Source organism: Bombina bombina, chromosome 3, assembly GCF_027579735.1.
Source record: "Bombina bombina isolate aBomBom1 chromosome 3, aBomBom1.pri, whole genome shotgun sequence".
Classification (NCBI taxonomy): domain Eukaryota; kingdom Metazoa; phylum Chordata; class Amphibia; order Anura; family Bombinatoridae; genus Bombina; species Bombina bombina.
The window spans coordinates 1,048,280,908-1,048,303,941 of record NC_069501.1 but is presented as its reverse complement, the minus strand read 5'-3'; the positions used below and the strand labels follow the sequence as shown (position 1 = coordinate 1,048,303,941).

The 23,034-nt window shown below is 39.4% G+C and overlaps 1 protein-coding gene across 5 annotated transcripts in view; it reads right to left on the bottom strand.

Moving 5' to 3' along the window:
* The window catches only part of ZNF385A (zinc finger protein 385A), a 496,048-nt gene that overhangs the window by 361,848 nt on the left and 111,166 nt on the right, over positions 1-23,034 (bottom strand). For all 5 annotated transcript variants that reach the window (XM_053708271.1, XM_053708274.1, XM_053708277.1 and 2 more), the window contains exon 2: positions 19,355-19,461. The gene's annotated coding sequence lies outside the window, so the exon portion shown is untranslated. The remainder of the gene's footprint in view (positions 1-19,354; positions 19,462-23,034) is intronic.

Here is a 23,034-nt window from a genome sequence, read left to right as displayed (position 1 = left end):
ATACCAATACCAAAGCTAAAGTACACGGATGATGGGAGGGACAAGGCAGGAACTTAAACGGAAGGAACCACTGCCTGTAGAACCTTTCTCCCAAAAACAGCCTCCGAAGAAGCAAAAGTATCAAATTTGTAAAATTTTGAAAAGGTGTGAAGCGAAGACCAAGTCGCAGCCTTGCAAATCTGTTCAACAGAGGCCTCATTTTTAAAGGCCCAGGTGGAATGAGCTGTAATCCTTTCAGGGGGCTGCTGTCCAGCAGTCTCATAGGCTAAGCGTATTATGCTCCGAAGCCAAAAGGAGAGAGAGGTTGCCGAAGCTTTTTTGACCTCTCCTCTGTCCAGAGTAAACGACAAACAGGGCAGATGTTTGACGAAAATCTTTAGTAGCCTGTAAGTAAAACTTCAAGGCACGGACTACGTCCAGATTATGCAAAAGACGTTCCTTCTTTGAAGAAGGATTAGGACACAATGATGGAACAACAATCTCCGCGTTCCCGGAGCGGGAGCGGGTGGGAACCACTACACTACGGAAACATTTTGTTGTAATAAGTGGGAGAGAGGGGGGAGGGAAATGGTAAATATAAGATCTAATGGATCTGGGAGGGCATGGGGGGTTGGTCTTTGGGGGGGGAAGCTACACTACAGAAAAAGCCAAAACATTTTTTTTAAAAAATCTATTTTTTTGTAAACTGGGTACTGGCGGACAGCTGCCAGTACACAAGATGGCTCCAGTCCCAATAAGGTAGAAGGGGAGGGTTAGAGAGCTGTTTTGGGGGGATTAGGGAGGTTGGGGGCTAAGGGGGATCCTACAAAGCAGAATAATTTATAAAAAAAAACAAAAAAAAACCTTTTATTTTAGTACTTGCAGACTTTCTGCCGGTACTTAAGATGGCGGGGACAATTGTGGGGTGGGGGAGGGAAGAGAGCTGTTTGGGAGGGATCAGGGGGTCTGATGTGTCAGGTTGGAGGCTAATTAACCCCTTCACTGCTAGACTGTGTGATGCGCAGCGGCATTTAGCGGCCTTCTACTTCCCAAAAAGCAGCGCCAAAGCCATATATGTCTGCTATTTCTGAACAAAGGGGATCCCAGAGAAGCATTTACAACCATTTGTACAATAATTGCACAAGCTGTTTGTAAATAATTTCAGTGAGAAACCTAAATTTTGTGAAAACGTTTGTGAAAAAGTGAACAATTTTTTTATTTGATCGCATTTGGCGGTGAAATGGTGGCATGAAATATACCAAAATGGGCCTAGATCAATACTTTGGGTTGTCTACTACACTATACTAAAGCTAAAATTAACCATACAAGCTCCCTAATTAACCCCTTCACTGCTGGGCATAATACACGTGTGGTGAGCAGCGGTATTTAGCGGCCTTCTAATTTCCAAAAAGCAACGCCAAAGCCAAATATGTCTGCTATTTCTGAACAAAGGTGATCCCAGAGAAGCATTTACAACCATTTATGCCATAATTGCAAAAGTTGTTTGTAAATAATTTCAGTGAGAAACCTAAAGTTTGTGAAACAATTTGTGAAAAAGTGAATGTTTTTTATATTTGATCGCATTTGGCGGTGAAATAATGACATGAAATATACCAAAATGGGCCTAGAATAATAGTTTGGGATGTCTTCTAAAAAAAATATATACATGTCAAGGAATATTCAGGGATTCCTGAAAGATATCAGTGTTCCAATGTAACTAGCGCTAATTTTGAAAAAAAAAAGTCTTTTGGAAATAGTAAAGCGCTACTTGTATTTATTGCCCTATAACTTGCAAAAAAAGCAAAGAACATGTTAACATTGAGTATTTCTAAACTCAGGACAAAATTTTGAAACTATTCAGCATGGTTGTTTTTTGGTGGTTGTAGATGTGTAACAGATTTTGGGGGTCAAAGTCAGAAAAAGTGTGTTTTTTCCATTTTTTCCCTCATATTTTATTTTATTTTTTATAGTAAATTATAAGATATGATGAAAATAATGGTATCTTTAGAAAGTCCATTTAATGGCGAGAAAAACTTTATATAATATGTGTGGGTACAGTAAATGAGTATGAGGAAAATTACAGCTAAACACAAACACCGCAAAAATGTAAAAACATAATTTATGCTTACCTGATAAATTTATTTCTCTTGTAGCGTATCCAGTCCACGGATCATCCATTACTTGTGGGATATTCTCCTTCCCAACAGGAAGTTGCAAGAGGATCACCCACAGCAGAGCTGCTATATAGCTCCTCCCCTCACTGCCATATCCAGTCATTCGACCGAAACAAGCCGAGAAAGGAGAAACTATAGGGTGCAGTGGTGACTATAGTTTAATTAAAATTTAGACCTGCCTTAAAAGGACAGGGCGGGCCGTGGACTGGATACACTACAAGAGAAATACATTTATCAGGTAAGCATAAATTATGTTTTCTCTTGTTAAGTGTATCCAGTCCACGGATCATCCATTACTTGTGGGATACCAATACCAAAGCTAAAGTACACGGATGATGGGAGGGACAAGGCAGGAACTTAAACGGAAGGAACCACTGCCTGTAGAACCTTTCTCCCAAAAACAGCCTCCGAAGAAGCAAAAGTATCAAATTTGTAAAATTTTGAAAAGGTGTGAAGCGAAGACCAAGTCGCATCCTTGCAAATCTGTTCAACAGAGGCCTCATTTTTAAAGGCCCAGGTGGAAGCCACAGCTCTAGTAGAATGAGCTGTAATCCTTTCAGGGGGCTGCTGTCCAGCAGTCTCATAGGCTAAGCGTATTATGCTCCGAAGCCAAAAGGAGAGAGAGGTTGCCGAAGCTTTTTTGACCTCTCCTCTGTCCAGAGTAAACGACAAACAGGGCAGATGTTTGACGAAAATCTTTAGTAGCCTGTAAGTAAAACTTCAAGGCACGGACTACGTCCAGATTATGCAAAAGACGTTCCTTCTTTGAAGAAGGATTAGGACACAATGATGGAACAACAATCTCTTGATTGATATTCCTGTTAGAAACCACCTTAGGTAAAAACCCAGGTTTGGTACGCAGAACTACCTTGTCTGAATGAAAAATCAGATAAGGAGAATCACATTGTAAGGCAGATAACTCAGAGACTCTTCGAGCCGAGGAAATAGCCATCAAAAACAGAACTTTCCAAGATAAAAGTTTAATATCAATGGAATGAAGGGGTTCAAACGGAACTCCCTGAAGAACTTTAAGAACCAAGTTTAAGCTCCACGGGGGAGCAACAGTTTTAAACACAGGCTTAATCCTAACCAAAGCCTGACAAAATGCCTGGACGTCTGGAGCCTCTGCCAGACGCTTGTGCAAAAGAATAGACAGAGCAGAGATCTGTCCCTTTAAAGAACTAGCTGATAAGCCTTTGTGCAAACCCTCTTGGAGAAAGGACAATATCCTAGGAATCCTAACCTTACTCCATGAGTAACTCTTGGATTCACACCAATAAAGATATTTACGCCATATCTTATGGTAGATTTTCCTGGTGACAGGCTTTCGTGCCTGTATTAAGGTATCAATGACTGACTCGGAGAAGCCACGCCTTGATAGAATCAAGCGTTCAATCTCCATGCAGTCAGTCTCAGAGAAATTAGATTTGGATGATTGAAAGGACCTTTTATTAGAAGGTCCTGCCTCAGAGGCAGAGTCCATGGTGGAAGAGATGACATGTCCACTAGGTCTGCATACCAGGTCCTGCGTGGCCACGCAGGCGCTATCAGAATCACCGATGCTCTCTCCTGTTTGATTTTGGCAATCAGTCGAGGAAGCAGAGGAAACGGTGGAAACACATAAGCCAGGTTGAAAAACCAAGGAGCTGCTAGAGCATCTATCAGCGTCGCTCCCGGGTCCCTGGACCTGGATCCGTAACAAGGAAGCTTGGCGTTCTGGCGAGATGCCATGAGATCCAGTTCTGGTTTGCCCCAACGATGGACCAGTTGAGCAAACACCTCCGGATGGAGTTCCCACTCCCCCGGATGAAAAGTCTGACGACTTAGAAAATCCGCCTCCCAGTTCTCTACAACTGGGATGTGGATCGCTGACAGGTGGCAAGAGTGAGACTCTGCCCAGCGAATTATCTTTGAGACTTCTAACATCGCTAGGGAACTCCTGGTTCCCCCTTGATGGTTGATGTAAGCCACAGTCGTGATGTTGTCCGACTGAAATCTGATGAACCTCAGGGTTGCTAACTGAGGCCAAGCTAGAAGAGCATTGAATATTGCTCTTAACTCCAGAATATTTATTGGGAGGAGTTTCTCCTCCTGAGTCCATGATCCCTGAGCCTTCGGGAGTTCCAGACTGCACCCCAACCTAGAAGGCTGGCATCTGTTGTTACAATCGTCCAATCTCGCCTGCGAAAGGGCATACCCTTGGACAGATGGACCCGAGATAGCCACCAGAGAAGAGAATCTCTGGTCTCTTGATCCAGATTTAGTAGAGGGGACAAATCTGAGTAATCCCCATTCCACTGACTTAGCATGCATAATTGCAGCGGTCTGAGATGCAGGCGCACAAATGGCACTATGTCCATTGCCGCTACCATTAAGCCGATTACTTCCATGCACTGAGCCACTGACGGGCGTGGAATGGAATGAAGGACACGGCAAGCATTTAGAAGTTTTGATAACCTGGACTCCGTCAGGTAAATTTTCATCTCTACAGAATCTATAAGAGTCCCTAGGAAGGAGACTCTTGTGAGTGGGGATAGAGAACTCTTTTCCACGTTCACTTTCCACCCATGCGACCTCAGAAATGCCAGAACTATCTCTGTATGAGACTTGGCAATTTGGAAGCTTGACGCCTGTATCAGGATGTCGTCTAGATAAGGAGCCACCGCTATGTCTCGCGGTCTTAGAACCGCCAGAAGTGAGCCCAGAACCTTTGTAAAAATTCTCGGGGCTGTGGCCAACCCGAAGGGAAGAGCTACAAATTGGTAATGCCTGTCTAGAAAGGCAAACCTTAGGAACCAATGATGATCTTTGTGAATCGGTATGTGAAGGTAGGCATCCTTTAAGTCCACTGTAGTCATGTACTGACCCTCTTGGATCATGGGTAGGATGGTCCGAATAGTTTCCATTTTGAATGATGGAACTCTGAGGAATTTGTTTAAGATCTTTAGATCCAAGATTGGTCTGAAGGTTCCCTCTTTCTTGGGAACCACAAACAGATTTGAATAAAACCCCTGTCCTTGTTCCGTCCGTGGAACTGGATGGATCACTCCCATTACTAGGAGGTCTTGCACACAGCTTAGGAATGCCTCTTTCTTTATCTGGTTTGCTGATAACCTTGAAAGATGAAATCTCCCTTGTGGAGGAGAAGCTTTGAAGTCCAGAAGATATCCCTGAGATATGATCTCCAACGCCCAGGGATCCTGAACATCTCTTGCCCACGCCTGGGTGAAGAGAGAAAGTCTGCCCCCCACTAGATCCGTTTCCAGATAGGGGGCCATTCCTTCATGCTGTCTTGGGGGCAGCAGCAGGCTTTCTGGCCTGCTTGCCCTTGTTCCAGGACTGGTTAGGTTTCCAGGCCTATCTGGAATGAGCAACAGTTCCCTCTTGTTTTGAAGCGGAGGAAGTTGATGCTGCTCCTGCCTTGAAATTTCGAAAGGCACGAAAATTAGACTGTTTGGCCTTTGATTTGGCCCTGTCCTGAGGAAGGGTATGACCCTTGCCTCCAGTAATGTCAGCAATAATTTCCTTCAAGCCAGGCCCGAATAAGGTCTGCCCCTTGAAAGGAATGTTGAGTAATTTAGACTTTGAAGTCACGTCAGCTGACCAGGATTTAAGCCATAGCGCCCTACGCGCCTGGATGGCGAATCCGGAATTCTTAGCCGTTAGTTTAGTCAAATGAACAATGGCATCAGAAACAAATGAGTTAGCTAGCTTAAGCGTTCTAAGCTTGTCAATAATTTCATTCAATGGAGCTGTATGGATGGCCTCTTCCAGGGCCTCAAACCAGAAAGCCGCCGCAGCAGTGACAGGCACAATGCATGCAAGGGGCTGTAATATAAAACCTTGTTGAATAAACATTTTCTTAAGGTAACCCTCCAATTTTTTATTCATTGGATCTGAAAAAGCACAACTGTCCTCAACCGGGATAGTGGTATGCTTTGCTAAAGTAGAAACTGCTCCCTCCACCTTAGGGACCGTCTGCCATAAGTCCCGTGTAGTGGCGTCTATTGGAAAAAATATTCTAATATAGGAGGTGGGGAAAAGGGCACACCGGGTCTATCCCACTCCTTGCTAATAATTTCTGTAAGCCTTTTAGGTATAGGAAAAACATCAGTACACACCGGCACCGCATAGTATCTATCCAGCCTACACAATTTCTCTGGAATTGCAACTGTGTTACAGTCATTCAGAGCAGCTAATACCTCCCCAAGCAATACACGGAGGTTCTCAAGCTTAAATTTAAAATTAGAAATCTCTGAATAAGGTTTCCCCGAGTCAGAGATGTCACCCGCAGACTGAAGCTCTCTGTCCTCATGTTCTGCATACTGTGACGCAGTATCAGACATGGCTCTTACAGCATTTGCGCGCTCTGTATCTCTCCTAACCCCAGAGCTATCGCGCTTGCCTCTTAATTCAGGCAATCTAGATAATACCTCTGACAGGGTATTATTCATGATTGCAGCCATGTCCTGCAAGGTAATCGCTATGGGCGTCCCTGATGTAATTGGCGCCATACTAGCGTGCGTCCCCTGAGCGGGAGGCGAAGGGTCTGACACGTGGGGAGAGTTAGTCAGCATAACTTCCCCCTCGACAGAACCCTCTGGTGATAATTCTTTTATAGATAAAGACTGATCTTTACTGTTTAAGGTGAAATCAATACATTTAGTACACATTCTCCTATGGGGCTCCACCATGGCTTTCAAACATAATGAACAAGTAGGTTCCTCTGTGTCAGACATGTTTAAACAGACTAGCAATGAGACTAGCAAGCTTGGAAAACACTTTAAAACAAGTTTACAAGCAATATAAAAAATGGTACTGCGCCTTTAAGAAACACAAATTTTGTCCAAATTTGAAATAACAGTGAAAAAAGGCAGTTACACTAACGAAATTTTTACAGTGTATGTAATAAGTTAGCAGAGCATTGCACCCACTTGCAAATGGATGATTAACCCCTTAATACCAAAAACGGAATAACAAATGACAAAAACGTTTTTCAAACAGTTACAACAACTGCCACAGCTCTACTGTGGCTTTTTACCTCCCTCAATACGACTTTTGAAGCATTTTGAGCCCTTCAGAGAAGTCCTGGATCATGCAGGAAGAAGCTGGATGGCTGTGTCTGAAATTTTTGCTGCGCAAAAAAGCGCTAAAATAGGCCCCTCCCACTCATATTACAACAGTGGAAAGCCTCAGGGAACTGTTTCTATTCAAGCCAGCCATGTGGAAAAAACTAGGCCCCAATAAGTTTTATCACCAAACATATATAAAAAACGATTAAACATGCCAGCAAACGTTTAAAAATACACTTTTATAAGAGTATGTATCTCTATTAATAAGCCTGATACCAGTCGCTATCACTGCATTTAAGGCTTTACTTACATTACTTCGGTATCAGCAGCATTTTCTAGCAAATTCCATCCCTAGAAAAATATTAACTGCACATACCTTATTGCAGGAAAACCTGCACGCCATTCCCCCTCTGAAGTTACCTCACTCCGCAGAATATGTGAGAACAGCAAAGGATCTTAATTACTTCTGCTAAGATCATAGAAAACGCAGGCAGATTCTTCTTCTAAATACTGCCTGAGATAAACAGTACACTCCGGTACCATTTAAAAATAACAAACTTTTGATTGAAGAAATAAACTAAGTATAAAACACCACAGTCCTCTTACGACCTCCATCTTTGTTGAGCGTTGCAAGAGAATGACTGGGTATGGCAGTGAGGGGAGGAGCTATATAGCAGCTCTGCTGTGGGTGATCCTCTTGCAACTTCCTGTTGGGAAGGAGAATATCCCACAAGTAATGGATGATCCGTGGACTGGATACACTTAACAAGAGAAAATATCCTTGGTCCCAAACAAACAGAAAATGGAAAAGTGTTGTGGTCATTAAGGGGTTAAAAATTGTTGGTAAGTATTTTAAAATAATTTTCAAAAATAAGCAAAAATACTTAAAATAGCCATGCTGTCTGGACACTGTGCTCCACCCCTTTTATCAGACATGCTCCATCAGATAATCCCTATTTATTTGTGAATTTTACCAAAACTACAATGGATATAGCTACAGCCATAAAAGTAATTGTGTGGGGGGAGTTAGAGCTGTACAATTCAGAAACTTAAAAAAGGGTTAATGGCGAGGCACTGCAGTATAAATTTGCAGGTAAAGTAATTAATGTACATATTATTATATTTTGTCTCTATCTCAACTTGTTTTATGTCCCTTTAGGGCAAAGAGAATGACTGGGGGTTGTGGGAAGGAAAGTGATACTTAACAGCTTTGCTGTGGTGCTCTTTGCCTCCTCCTGCTGGCCAGGAGTGATATTTCCAACAGTAATTGATGATCCGTGGACGCACCGTGTCTTAAGAAAGAAAACAAAGGATAAACACAAACATAGACACAATATTAAGCCACTTGAGGAAAGAGGAACTTGAGTGGACCATGCCTTGAATGTGGCATTAGACTTCTTACTTCTGTGACAGTTGTGCTTCTCTCCCCAATTTGTGATAACCCATGGGATGTGTTCAACCAATCAGAACTTTAAAGGAATTGACTGAATGACAAGAACACCACTGTCCTAATTTGTTGGCAATACTCTACAGTACTAGATGAATGACAACAAAACTCAACTGCAGAGGCGTAACTAGAAACCACAGGGCCCAGGTGCAAGAATCTAAGAAGGGCCCCCCACCCCCCCCATCCACCCAAAGAAAGAGTGAATTTGATACATATTTTTTTTTTTTTTACATTTAACACAGAAATAAATGTGATTCAGATTACGTCTGCAAAAGGAGGTACCCTGTGTCCACAGTCTGTGAGATAGTCTGACCCCCTATTACTATATATAGTGACACTGTTTAACCCACCAGTACTGTATATAGTGAGTCAGTGACACAGTCTGTAATCTGCCGGTGAGATGGCTGGCCTGACCCTACCCACCCAAGTACTTTATAAAGTGACCACAGTAGTCTGTGACATGGTCCAGCCCCCCTGTACTATGTATAGTGGTACTGTATAGACTGACACCATTTACCCCCCATGCTGTAGTAACAAGGTCTGTAATTTGCTGGTTCCACAAACATACACACACACATACATGCATAAATACACACACAGTCACATACATACACACACAGAAACACTAACCCCTGTAGTCAGAGACACTAGTGAAGCATCATGTCACATTCACATGATATCAGTGCAGGTCAGTTTTTTTTTAAGCTGGGCCCCCACCCTTGGGGGCCCAGTCGCAATTGCAACCTCTGCACCCCCTGTTGTTTCGCCCCTGCTCAACTGATTTGATGAAAACACACCGCACATAATCTGACTGGCAGATTATCATTCATCACTGCACAAGTTGTCTGACATCAATATGCACTTTCTAAACACATATAACAAAGACCTATACTACAATCCTAAAATAAGATTTCATGCAAAAATGACTTAAACATAATATTTGCAGTTTAATGTGCTAAACAGAACATATAAGTGTTGTGGTTATATGCAGGGCATGAAACACAAATCATGTTAAGCTAGTACTATAGCATCCTGACCAGCAGCAGGAAACCAACACAATTAAACAGGTCGACCTGCAACCATGTGGGCTTGAGGAGCAGCTGAAGTTCTGTCTTGCATGTAAGGGAGCATCTCCTGTTCTCTGCCCATACAGTATGTGCGGCAAATGAAGTAAAAAAAAAAGATTAGGTGTACCCTGAGAAAGCACGCACAAATGGCCCTACACCAGAGCACCACTGATCGTGAAGAGACACACTGTCTAGCCAGCAGAGGGCAGTCTATAATACCATTGCCTGTCCACACTGTTCCTTGCCTCTGCACCAAATGGAACTTGTTCTAATGCTTCCAGTATGAAGCATATGATCCCAATGGCTCTAAGCGTTACTAATTCAAGTGCCTAATATTGAGTGGTGGTAGAATATTAATAAAGTAAAGCACTGATTTTTTTTTTTTCTAAATTTTTTTTAACTTTCATTATGCGACAATGGCATTGTTTTACATCATTTTTGGCAAACTGTCACTGGTTTCTTTAGCATCTCCTGACCATTTAGTCCCCCTACAATTTAAAGGAACAGTAAAGTCAAAATAAAACTTCCATGGCTCGGATAGAGCATGCAATTTTAAACAACTTTTCAATTTACTTCTGTTAACAAATGTGCTTCATTCTTTTAGTATCTTTTATTAAAGGGACAGTCAAGTCCAAAATAAATGTTCATGATTCAAATAGGGCATGTCATTTTAAACAACTTTCCAATTTACTTTTATCACCAATTTTGCTTTGTTCTCTTGGTATTCTTAGTTGAAAGCTAAACCTAGGTAGGCTCATATGACAATTTCTTAGACCTTGAAGGCCCCCTCTAATCTGCATTTTGACGTTTTTTCACCAAAAGAGGGCGTTAGTTCATGTGTGTCATATAGATAACATTGAGCTCACGCACGTGAAGTTACCTAGGAGTCAGCACTGATTAAGCAAGTGAAACATTAGGGTATAGAGGTGCCAGAAGAAAAAATAGCAACAGGGAAGCCACCTAAAAAATATTACGGACAGGGTTGTGGATTCTCCCTGCCAGGAAAAGAAAGGAATCTATCTGGTAAGCATAAATTTTGTTTTCTTTCCAAAGGCAGGGAGAGTCTACAACTTCATTCATTACTGTTGGGAACCAATACCCAAGTTCCAGCGGACACTGAATTAATAAAATGGGAGGGCAAAAAGAAAAGACGGACCCTAGTCTTTTAAGGCACGTACAACGTCCAGATTGTATAGCAAACATTCCTTCGAGGAAGAAGGATTAGGACAAAGGGAAGGAACAACAAATTCCTGTTTGATGTTGTGATTCAAGACTACCTTAGGTAGGAAACCTAACAGTGCATAAAACCGCATTATCAGCATGGGAAATAAGGTAAGGCGGATCACACTGTAAAGCAGAAATCTCAGAGACTCTGCGAGCTGAGGCGACAGCCAACAAAAACAAAACCTTCCAGGATAGAAGTTTAAGATCAACAGAATGCATAGGCTCAAACAAAGTCTACTGCAAAACACGAAGAGCAAGGTTGAGGCTCCAAGGAGGAGCAACAGGTTTAAACACAGGCCTGATTCTAGCCAGAGCCTGAACAAAGGACTGCATGTCCGGAAGATCCGCTAATATCTTGTGTAGTAAGACCGACAGGGTGAGATCTGACCCTTCAGAGAACTGGCGGATAAACCCTTTCCCAAACCATCTTGGAGAAAGGATAGAATTCGGGTAACCTTCATCTTGTGCAATGGGAAACTGTGTTCTTCCCACCAATGAAGGTAAGTAAGCCATTCCTTGTGGTAAAAACGGCGAGTGACCGGCTTGCGAGCCTGGTTTAAAGGGTCTATCACACTATCCGAAAAACCTCTCTTGGATAAGACGAAACGTTCAATTTCCATGCAGTCAGTCTCAGAGAATCGAGATTTTGATGTAGGAAAGGACCCTGAGTCAGAAGGTCCGCCCGACAAGGTAACCTCCACGGAGCGGAGGAGGACATTCTTATTAGATCCGTAAACCAAGTCCTTCGTGGCCACGTAGGAGCTATTATAATCACCGGAGACTGCTCCTGCTTGATGCGAGCCACTACTGGAGGAATAAGGGCCATGGGCCAATGGAGGAAAAAGATATATGAGATTGAACCTCCATGCAACTGCTAATGCGTCTACCAAATCCGCTTGAGGATCCCTCGATCTCGACCCTATCTGGGTAGCTTGTATTGAGACGAGGAGCCATAAGGTCTATCTCCAGAACCCCCCATCTGAGAGTTATCTCTGAGAACACCTCGTGGTGAAAAGCCCACTCCCCCGGGTGAAAGAATTATCTGCTGAGGAAGTCCGCTTCCCAGTTTTCCACCCCCGGGATGTGAATCACAGAAAGAAGACTGTTGTGAGATTCCGCTCACTGAAGAATTCGAGACACCTCTATCATTGCTAGGGAACTTCTTGTGCCTCCCTGGTGGTTGATGTAAGTCACCAAGGTTATATTGTATGATTGGATACTGATATACCGGGCAGAACAGAGCAGGGGCCATGCCCTTAGAGCATTGTAAATCGCCCGAAGCTCCAAGATATTGATCGGAAGAGATGGTTCTTCTGAGGACCATGTTCCCTAAGCCCTCTTGGGACCCCAGACTGCCTTCTAACACTTATCTGCCATTCTCCTATAGTGACGAAAGGCAAAGAATGACTGGTGGGATAAGGGAAGTGGGAGGGATATTTATAGCCTTTGGCTGGAGTGTCTTTGCCTCCTCCTGGTGGCCAGTTGTTGATATTCCCAAAAGTAATGGATGAAGTTGTTGACTCTCCCTGCCTTTGGAAAGAAATGGGGAATGGGTAATAAAGGGATTATCTATATATATTTTTTTAACATAAAAAATTCTTGTGTTGACTGTCCCTTTAAAGAGTAAAACTAGGTAGGCTGATAAGAGCTCAGGAGTGTGCATGTGTCTTCAGTACTCTATGACAGCAGTGTTTTGTAACATTGTATAACAAAGCTAAAATAAAGATACCAAGAGAACGAAGAAAAATTGATAATAGGAGTAAATTAGAAAATTGCTTACTATTGCCTGCTCTATCTGAATCATGAACGTTTAATTTTTACTATACTATTCCTTTAATATAAGATACCAAGAGAACAAAGCAAATTTCATAACAGAAGTAAATAGGAAAGTTGTTTAAAATTACATGCTCTATCTGAATCATGAAAGTATAATCTTGACTTTACTGTCCCTTTAAACTTGTAATTTCTCCTTTTATATTTGCTTCAGATCTTGCTTACTAAAAGCTGTTTATTGCTAAATGTAATAAGATATCAAAGTAATGACTGTAACAATATGTACATTTTATATGGAAACTCTCCCTCTTACCTACCACTTGTCGTTACACTACTAGATTTACTTTGTGACTTGTCTTCAGTCATGTGCCTTCCACTGGTAAATTAATACATTCTCTATATTTCTCTAGGTTTCATTAGCAGAGTAATGCTGATAATATAAAAATATATGTTCTCACAGGACCTGTCTCACTTTCTGCTATGTCATCTCTCATCAAGTAGATATTATTAACAGATGTTCGTCAACTAAATAGTCCTCAGTATCTGCAGACAGTGGCCTCTATTTATCAAAGTCTGGCGGACCTGATCCGACAGTGCGGATCAGGTCCGCCACACCTCGCTGAATACGGAGAGCAATACGCCGCCCCTGCAGACTTGCGGCCAATGGGCCGCCAGCAGTGGGGTGTGAATCAACCCGATCGTACTCGATCGGGTTGAATTGCAGCGATGTCTGTCCGCCTGCTCAGAGCAAGCGGACAGGTTATGAAGCAGCGGTCTTTAGACCGCTGCTTCATATCTGGTGTTTCTGGCGAGTCTGCAGGCTCGCCAGAAACACGGGGCCTCAAGCTCTATCCGGAGCTTGATAGATATGCCCCAGTGCCTGCTGTTCATTGACTTACATCAGAAAAAGAATATTCTACATTTTCAGATTTGTTACTGCCAAATTTGGCCATTTTCCTTTAAAATATTTAATGAATGTACATTCATTGTTTATTTGAATTATTTACACTGCATGCTTTCCCTGTAAATAAGAAATTTTCTCTGTTCAATGAAAGGTTGGAATATAAACTGCAAAATGAAGTATGCATTTAATAGTGTATATTTGACCATAAAACATCCTAAATGGTTATTGCTGAGATCAGCACATGTACTCACTTAGATCTGTACTTTGAGTGACTATAGCAAGAGAGACAGCTATCCATGGATGGGTCTGAAATAGCGACATACTGCAAATTTGCTATAAAAATCACACATTTTAAACGTTTAGATTCAATTTTTATGCAGATATTTTATGGAAAAAGATTGCTGTCAAAAAGGCAAGTGTGTGTAATTCTTTATTATTGTACATAAATTGTGACATATAAATCTAACTTTACAATTACAATTTTGTTTAATTTTTTTGGGAAAATACAATTATTTTTCTTTTGAAGTACAATTTTGTTTTTTGGAAGTACAATCTTCCTTTTTAGAAATGCATTTTTCTTTTGGAAGTACAATTTTATTTTTTGGAATTACACTTCCAGTATGTTTTAAAACACTCTCAAAAATAAATGCTAGTTCCCTTTTTGATAATGGACGTGTTGATGTCACAGCAAGTCAGTTCAGCAGTTTGCCTGGAAACTAGCCACTGCTTTACTTTTAATTACATGTGGAGAAATGGCGGAAAACCCCTAACACTTCAGCATCATTTCAGGTAACCTTTTAACATTTATCATGTAACGTACAACATGGCTTCGCATGGAATGTTAAATATTCATAATTCATGTTGGGTTTTGCTCACTTGAATAAACGCTACTGGGTTAGCACGCAAGTATGGGTTTTGTTTGTCCAGTTTTAATGCTCCATTGAAGTCAATGGCCCCTATTTATCAAGGTCTGGCCGACCTGATCCGACAGTGCGGATCAGGTCGGCCAGACCTTGCTGAATACGGGGAGCAATACGCTCGCCGTATTCAGCATTGCACCAGCAGCTCACAAGAGCTGCTGGTGCAACGCCGCCCCCTGCCGACTTACGGACAATCGGCCGCCAGTAGGGGTTTGTCAATCAACCCGATCGTACCCGATCGGTTGATTTCCGGCGATGTCTGTCCGCCTGCTCTGAGCAGGCGGACAGGTTATGGAGCAGCGGTCTTTGTGACCGCTGCTTCACAACTGCTGTTTCTGGCGAGCCTGCAGGCTCGCCAGAAACACAGGGCATCAAGCTCCATACAGAGCTTGATAAATATGCCCCTATGGGTGAAACCGTTAACGTAATCGCCATATTCTAAGTTCCACTTTTTTACACGTGTTGTGTTTTTGCTCTTGCGCTAACTTCTTACTTTAAACTTATAATACAAGGGCAACCCAACGCTTGCAAAAAGCCTCCGTCTAGCGATGTGAACGCGCGAGTGGTAGAGGTAGCAGTAAATAGCGCTCCACTCATAATCTAACCCTAAGTGGCTTTATTGATAACTGTCTGCAATGTGAATTGGATATCTGTTTAAAGTGGTTAAGCAATACTCCATTCATTAAAGCACACGCTATATATGGACTGATTTGCACACATGTGCAGGATTTGACACATTCATTGGATCAGAATATGCATTTATATTAGTGTGCTGCTTTGTGGATACAACGTTTTGAAGTTTTAATGATGAACTTTGATATGCATATGCATTTTGGAAAATATTAAAGAAGAACTAATCACCTTCTAAATTTGAGGTCTTTACATTTGAAAGAAGCAGATGATTATTATGGTAATATATAACAATTTACACATTAGTTAATGATGGGAATAATAATAATTATCCCCTATGAATAATTTAAAAGCATTGCTGTAGATTGGAATTTATATTTATTAGCCTGGTTTGAGACAACATAGATCCTCATGAAACTATAATGTCTACAGTGACGTGCGGTAAAGTCAGTGACTGGGTAGGCACTGGCTAGTATCAGAGTACTGAGATAAATTAGATACACTATAAAATGATACACACAAAGGGACACACACAAACACAGCGGGATACTGTGTAGGGGGCCAATGGCACTAGTTCTTTTTTAAAACACATTTTATAATTAAATAATTATATATTGTTTATTAAGGATGGGGTGCAGTGTATTACAACTTTATGAAAAATCACATTCAATTGAGAAATGAGAAAATAATTCACTTATTTGCACTCTCGATGTTGATTATGTATTCATTATTAGATCATGTTATTGTTAAAACTTAACTTTTATTAAAACTTCTTGGTAAAAAAAGAAAAAGGGGAAAAAAGTGTTAAAATGGGTTTGATAGTAGTGCATATGGTATCTTTAGTCCTGATACATTCATTAGTTTATTAATGTGATAAAAATTTCAAAAGGCAGTACAGATGATTGTACAAATATGAGTTTGATACACTATTTATGGTTATATAACATATGGGGGGGTTTACTTTGTATCCCCTTTTATATGTTATATCAATGTTAGATTAGTGGAACCCTGTTATATTATATAAGGTGCTGTCGGAATATCCATCATTACAAATCTCGTTGGTTCTCAAAAATATTTTTACTCATTTGTTCCCCTTATAATAACTAACTATTAAAGGGACAGTTTAGTCAAAAATATACTTTCATGATTCAGATAGGGCATGTAATTTTAAACAACTTTCCAATTTAATTTTATCATCAATTTTGCTTTGTTCTCTTGATATTCTTAGTTGCTAAACATAGGTAGGCTCCTATGCTAATTTCTTAGCCCTTGAAGGTCGCCTCTTATCTGAATGCAATTTGAGATTTTTTTTCACAATTAGAGGGTGTTAGTTCATGTGTGCCATATAGGTAACGTCTATATAGGTAACGCCTATATGACACGCCCGTGGAGTTACCTAGGAGTCAGTACTGATTGGCTAAAATGCAAGTCTGTAAAAAGAACTGAAATAATGGGCAATCTGCAGAGGCTTAGATACAAGGTAATCACAGAGCTAAAAAGTGTATTAATATAACTGTGTTGGTTATGCACAACTGAGGAATGGGTAATAAAGGAATTATCTATCTTTTTAAACAATAAACATTCTGACGTAGACTGTCCCTTTAAGATCCCATTATGCTAGTTAAAATATTTGAAAAGACACACAAATTCCGCTGACGCGTCATGGCTTTTTCAAAGGGACACACACACACACAGAGGGACACACCTTTCCGAATAAATGGGGGGGGGGGCTAACTGTATTTCTGTATTTATATACAAAGATATTCCAATGCTGAATGCTAAAATTTCATATCAGTAGCTATATCATTCGTAATACACAAATAATATTTTATGGTCAATAAATGAATTCAATAATTTCAATAAAGTTCAAACAATTGTGTCTAATCACAGTGAGCATTATTAGTATACCATGTCATTAATAGGGCTGAAAAATAATTAAATAATAATTATTGAGCTGCAACATGTTAATGTTTCATTTTCAGAAGCCAAACAAATTACATGATGATGTGTGTGTGTAAATATATATATACATACACACACACACAAACAACACACATACGATTCTAACAATACAAATGCTTCAATTGTTTAATAGAATAACAAAAAACAAAGTCCACAGCACCCAATATCAAGAATAATCTTAGTTATTTATTCCAGCATCATGGCAAAAGATAGCAACCAGCAACGTTTCGGGTTAGTCACCCTTAATCCTGCTAATACAGAGTACCTGTGTGTTGCTCCTTATATACTTCCTAAATTAACTCTTTACTTACTTACACATTTCATATACAATTGATACTGCCACGTAGTGGTCAACGTTACAAAACAATTTTATACAACAATGTTAAAAAAGTTTTTTATATAAAAAACTAAATGTTTACCCAACAACATAGAATTTATTACACATAATTTATGTTTAAAATATTCAGGAATATCTTTTAAAAAAATATTTAATTTATAGAAATACAGACATATCTTTTTCCTTATTGAGTCCCTTGGGGTGTAAGGTCTCCAATTTATCAATCCAAAATGATTCCTTTTATTTTAACAATAGTTCCCTATTAAAACCTCTTCTTAAAGGGTCCATGCTATCTATAACCTGCCATCTTAATTGAGATATATTGTGCCCTGCTTCTAGGAAATGACAAGCTCTTGGGGCCTTTCTGTCACCACATCTGATCTAGGTGCTGTTTGCATTTGGACTGTTTAATAGAGTAACATATGGACATTGGGGCATATTTATCAATGTGCAAGCAGACATGATACGAAGTAGCGTATCATGTCCGCTGTACATTGATAAATGCCGACAGCATACGCTGTTGGCATTTATCATTGCACCAGCAGTTCTTGTGAACAATGGCAGCCCCTGCAGATTTGCGGCCAAACAGCCTCTAGCAGGGGGTGTCAATCAACCAGATCGTATTCGATCTGGTTGATTTCTGTCCGTGGCCTCAGAGCAGGCAGACAAGTTATGGAGCAGCGGTCTTTAGACCACTGCTTCATAACTTCTGTTTCGGCTCACCCGAAACAAGGGGCATATGGAGCTTGATAAATATGCCCCATTATCTTTACATAAACCTCTTATAATTTGTAGTATATATATATATATATATATATATATATATATATATATATATATATATATATATATATATATATATATATATATATACTAAGTGTACTACACTTTTTAACCTAATCCACAAAAAGAGTCCAGAGTAAATTCAGTAATTACAGTAACTACAGAGAGTACAATACTTGTCTCTTGAAAGCTTACAGACTAAATTCTTGTTAGTGAGACCTGCACTGAAGTTGCTGTTCTGGCACAAGCTAGTTCCCATCCAGATAAATGACCCCTCCTCTCAATAAAGGCAGATGTGTTAGCTGCCTCCCCTGGTGCCTTTATATGATAAGCCTAATCATGAATGTGAATGAAAATTTGGTGAGTTTTTTTTTTTTCTTTTCATTTTACTTTCATATTATTATTTTTTTCTTTTCTGGACAGGTGAGGCTTTGCCTCCTCTAACTGCACATCCCTGAACGGCAACAATCACCAATCACAATCTGGCACGGGTGATGTAGGTCTCTAATTGTGACATTAAAAGAGGGAGTGACATCTCACATCTTTTAACTTAGATATTGGTTAAGATGGTGATAATTGTTTTGTGAATTTGTAATTTTGTATTTATATTTATTTAGAAAAGAACAATGAAATCATTCTCTTTTTTGAGGGATTTATTGCTTCTCTCTCCTTTCTCTCTTCTATTTATTGAGAAATATATAAAGGTTAAGGGTCTGCACCAAATAACTGAATAAGAAAATGTTTATTCTTTCCACTATCAGTTAACAGATATTTTTAATTCCATTGGGTTAATTTACCTTAATCATAACTTATTCAATTTCTTTTAGTAGATATTTCTCTTATTCCTTTTTTTTGCACTGGTGATATTCATTCAAAAATACAGCTGCCCTTTCATATAAGCAGCCTCCAAACACTAATTTTATTAAGCATATAATTCAACATCAGGTACCATGAACTCTATTAACCATGTACAGTTTACATCACCTGCAACAGGTATATCAATGGGTATATAAAGAATATAAACATATCTAATGACAACAGTGTAAGAGTACAAATTAAAAAATGTACAATCTATTAAATACCTTATCCAGCAGTTCCTTCTGGAGCCTTATTCCTGTCTCAGATCTAAAGACGATGAACGATGTCTATGTGTTTCTGTTGTTATTTTTTATTTACATATATCTCTTATCTGGAAAAAAAGAAAATATTTAAAAAATACTATAGTAATGAATAACATATGTGTGTGACAAACAAAAAAATCACTGATAAAAGTATACACAAGTTATACCTCCATCATTTTTTAGAGCATATAACATAAGCTGTACAAAAAGGATATAAAGAAAAAAAACTAAGAAAAAGTAGAAGTAATACAAACCAGATATAGTAATAATAATAATATGGTATTGAAGTTAGTATGCACATAGAATAAACAGACATGGCATTCACAAAGCAATTAAAGAGGTTACCAAGCGTCTTTCCGATGAAACATTTGAATTACAAACATCTTGGACCTCTCCTGTCTATTGGCTAAGAGGCATAATAATATTCGTTGCTGAATTCTGATTATTAGAAGTGAAAGCTGCTTTATTTGATATGCAGAATGTAGTACTGTATACATTTCCTTTCTAATAAAATAACATTTGTTGGAAACATTTTATTATTCCTAAAGTTCATTTCTCAGTCTAAAAAGAGAATTTGGTTATTGTTCAAAGGTTTAGAAATCTGTGATAAACCAGACATAAATAAAACACATAATTAGAATTTCATATATGAATGTAATACTATCTGCCTACTTTGCACTTCAAACAAAGCTCCCAACCACGGGAAAAAATAACTTTTATTTTTGCATATAACAAGAGGCAAAGACCGTCCATATTTGTAGGCAGAACATATGAAAAAAGATTAAATATGCCACAGCCAATCACAAATGAGTTTCGCCCACTTAAAGGGACAGTCAAGTCCAAAAAAATCTTTCATGATTTAAATAGGGCATGCAATTTTAAACAACTTCCCAATTTACTTTTATCACCAATTTTGCTTTGTTCTCTTGGTATTCTTAGTTAAAAGCTAAACCTAGGAGGTTCATATGCTAATTTCTTAGACCTTGAAGACTGGCTCTAATCTGAATACATTTTGACCACTAGAGGGCATTAGTTCATATGTTTCATATAGATAACATTGAGCTCATGCACGTAAAGTGACCTAGGAGTGAGCACTGATTGGCTAAACTGCATGTCTGTCAAAAGAACTGAAATAAGGGGGCAGTCAGCAGAGGCTTAGATACAAGATAATTACAGAGGTAAAACGTGTATTATTATAACTGTGTTGGATATGCAAAACTAGGGAATGGGTAATAAAGGGATTATCTTTCTTTTTAAACAACAAAAATTCTGGTGTTGACTGTCCCTTTAATATGAATATTCATTTTACTCATTTTTATGGGACATCGCAAGCGCACTAGTAAAATAATAGACCAGAATGCACACTAGTAATGAAATGGACTTGCATGCGCACTCGGTCAAAACAGCCCTTTGCCTTGTATTAATATAACTATATGCTCATTAGTCTAGGGGAAGTTTGGATACTCATCTAGATCAATATTATTGTAGATGATTATGATGCTCCTTCATCTGTTCCTTCTGATCACTGCTAGACTTCTGCACGCTGATCTGCCACGTCTGCCAAAATCGACGTCAGCATCCTCATGTCTGCTCTCCATCCGGCGTTTCGATAGTGACACACCTCAGGAGATAGGACACAGGGGAGCTAATATGCACATGTGTTGACAAAAGAAGGCTTACAATGCACATGCGGGACCCTATGATGCTTCTACCTAGGTAGAACATTGCAACTGGACCGGCACAGCAAGGTAGATAATGGGTTTGGCAGATTACTAAATGTTAGTTAGAAATTACAGAAAAACTGCAAAAAATCGTTAATAGGTTCCTATTACAAACATCTACTATTTTTAAAGAAGTTTTAAAACAGAAAAAGAGAAAATTTGAGTTTACTATCCCTTCAATGTAATCTAGACAGCCAGAATTGAACTTTTCCCTAAAAATTGCTTTTGTTGACAATCGCCCCTCCCCCCCAAAAAAGTAAAATATTAGGATTTATTTCCATTTGGTGTTTATTGTATCTATTGTAATACCGTTTATTCCATTGCATAATTCTGTGGTCAAATCCAAACTTTTCCATTTTTTTCACGATATTTGAAAAACAGGAACAGCTATTTCTTTCATATAGGTGGCGAGAGTCCACGATTTGTTACATATGGGATATATGTTCCTATCAGTTGGAGGCAAAGTTTCCCAAACCTCAAAAGCTTATAAATACCCCACTCACATCACTCATATCTCAGTTTAAACTTTGGTCAAAGTATGATGTGCTTCAATGATAGGTGTTTCAGTGTATTTTGAAGTCTGTTTTTCTCCTCAGAGAACTATGTTTGTAAGAGGGAAGTAAGGGAGTTTTTGCCTATGGTTAACATGTTCTTACCTCTGTGAAAACCTTTTTACTTGGCCTCCTGTAAATTGGTCACAGAGATTCATCTCTTGTTTCCCTTTACAGTTCTACAAACTCTCATTTCTATAACTCTGCTGATAGGTTTCAGCACTGATTTGGCTTGTCTGCATTCAGTGGACGAGTGTCTGCCACAGTTACGGTATATTTTTATCTTGCAGCCCAGGGACAGTAATTTCTTAGCTTATTGAATAGATATTCTCATTGCGCTTACAGAGGATTGGAAAAACATATGGCTATTGTGCTATTTTTTACAAGCCGTTATTTTAAGATACTTACCTTTAGCCGGCCTGTTAAAAAATGACAAGCGAGCCACCATGTAGCATCTCTTTTCTAACCTGCCCCTTATGACGTCATTTTGAGCCGATATTTTGAGATATTTCCTGTTCCTAAAGCAGTCTCTAATATTATCTCTAAGGAATGGTCTAAACCAGGTACTTCTTTTAATCTTTCTTCTAGGTCTAAAAAAATAGTATCCTTTACCTGTTGCTAATTTAGAGCTATGGGAATCTATCCCTAAAGTAGATGGGGCTATTTCCTCTCTAGCTAAACGTACAACGATTCCCTTAGAGAATAGTACTTCTTTCAAGGATCCTCTAGATAGGAAACTTGAATCTTTTCTGATATTCAAGTTTCCTATCTAGAGGTTATGTCCTTAGGCCAGTTATATCTATTGCTGATGTAGCCGCAGCCTATACTTTTTGGCTCTCTAATCTTGCTCAGCAATTTTCTTCAGACCCTGAATGTTGTAATATTCTTAATTTACTACAAGAGACAAATCTTTTTTTTTTGTGATGCAGTATTTGACTTTATCAAGATCAATGTTAAAACTATGTCTTTAGCTGTTCTTTCAAGAAGAGCTTATCGCTTAAATCTTGGAATGTTGATATGGTTTCTAAAATGACATTACTATCTCTTTCTTTTCAGGTTAAGAATCTTTTAGATACAATTATTTCTTCCATTACTGGAGGCAAGTCCGTTTTTCTGCCTTTAAGACTATAGATCTAAAGGAAAATTCAAGGCTCCAAATCGTTTTTGGTTCTTTTCGAAACAACCCTCCACCACTCCAAAAGCCCCTGGCTCTAACTGGAGACCTTCTTCCAATTGGAATAAATCTAAAAAATTAAAAAAGCCTAATCATGTCCAGAAAACAGCATGAAGGTGCAGCCCCCATCCCAGTTCTTCTGGTAGGTGGCAGATTAAAACTTTTTCAGAAGATTTGGTCAGAAACTGTCCAAAA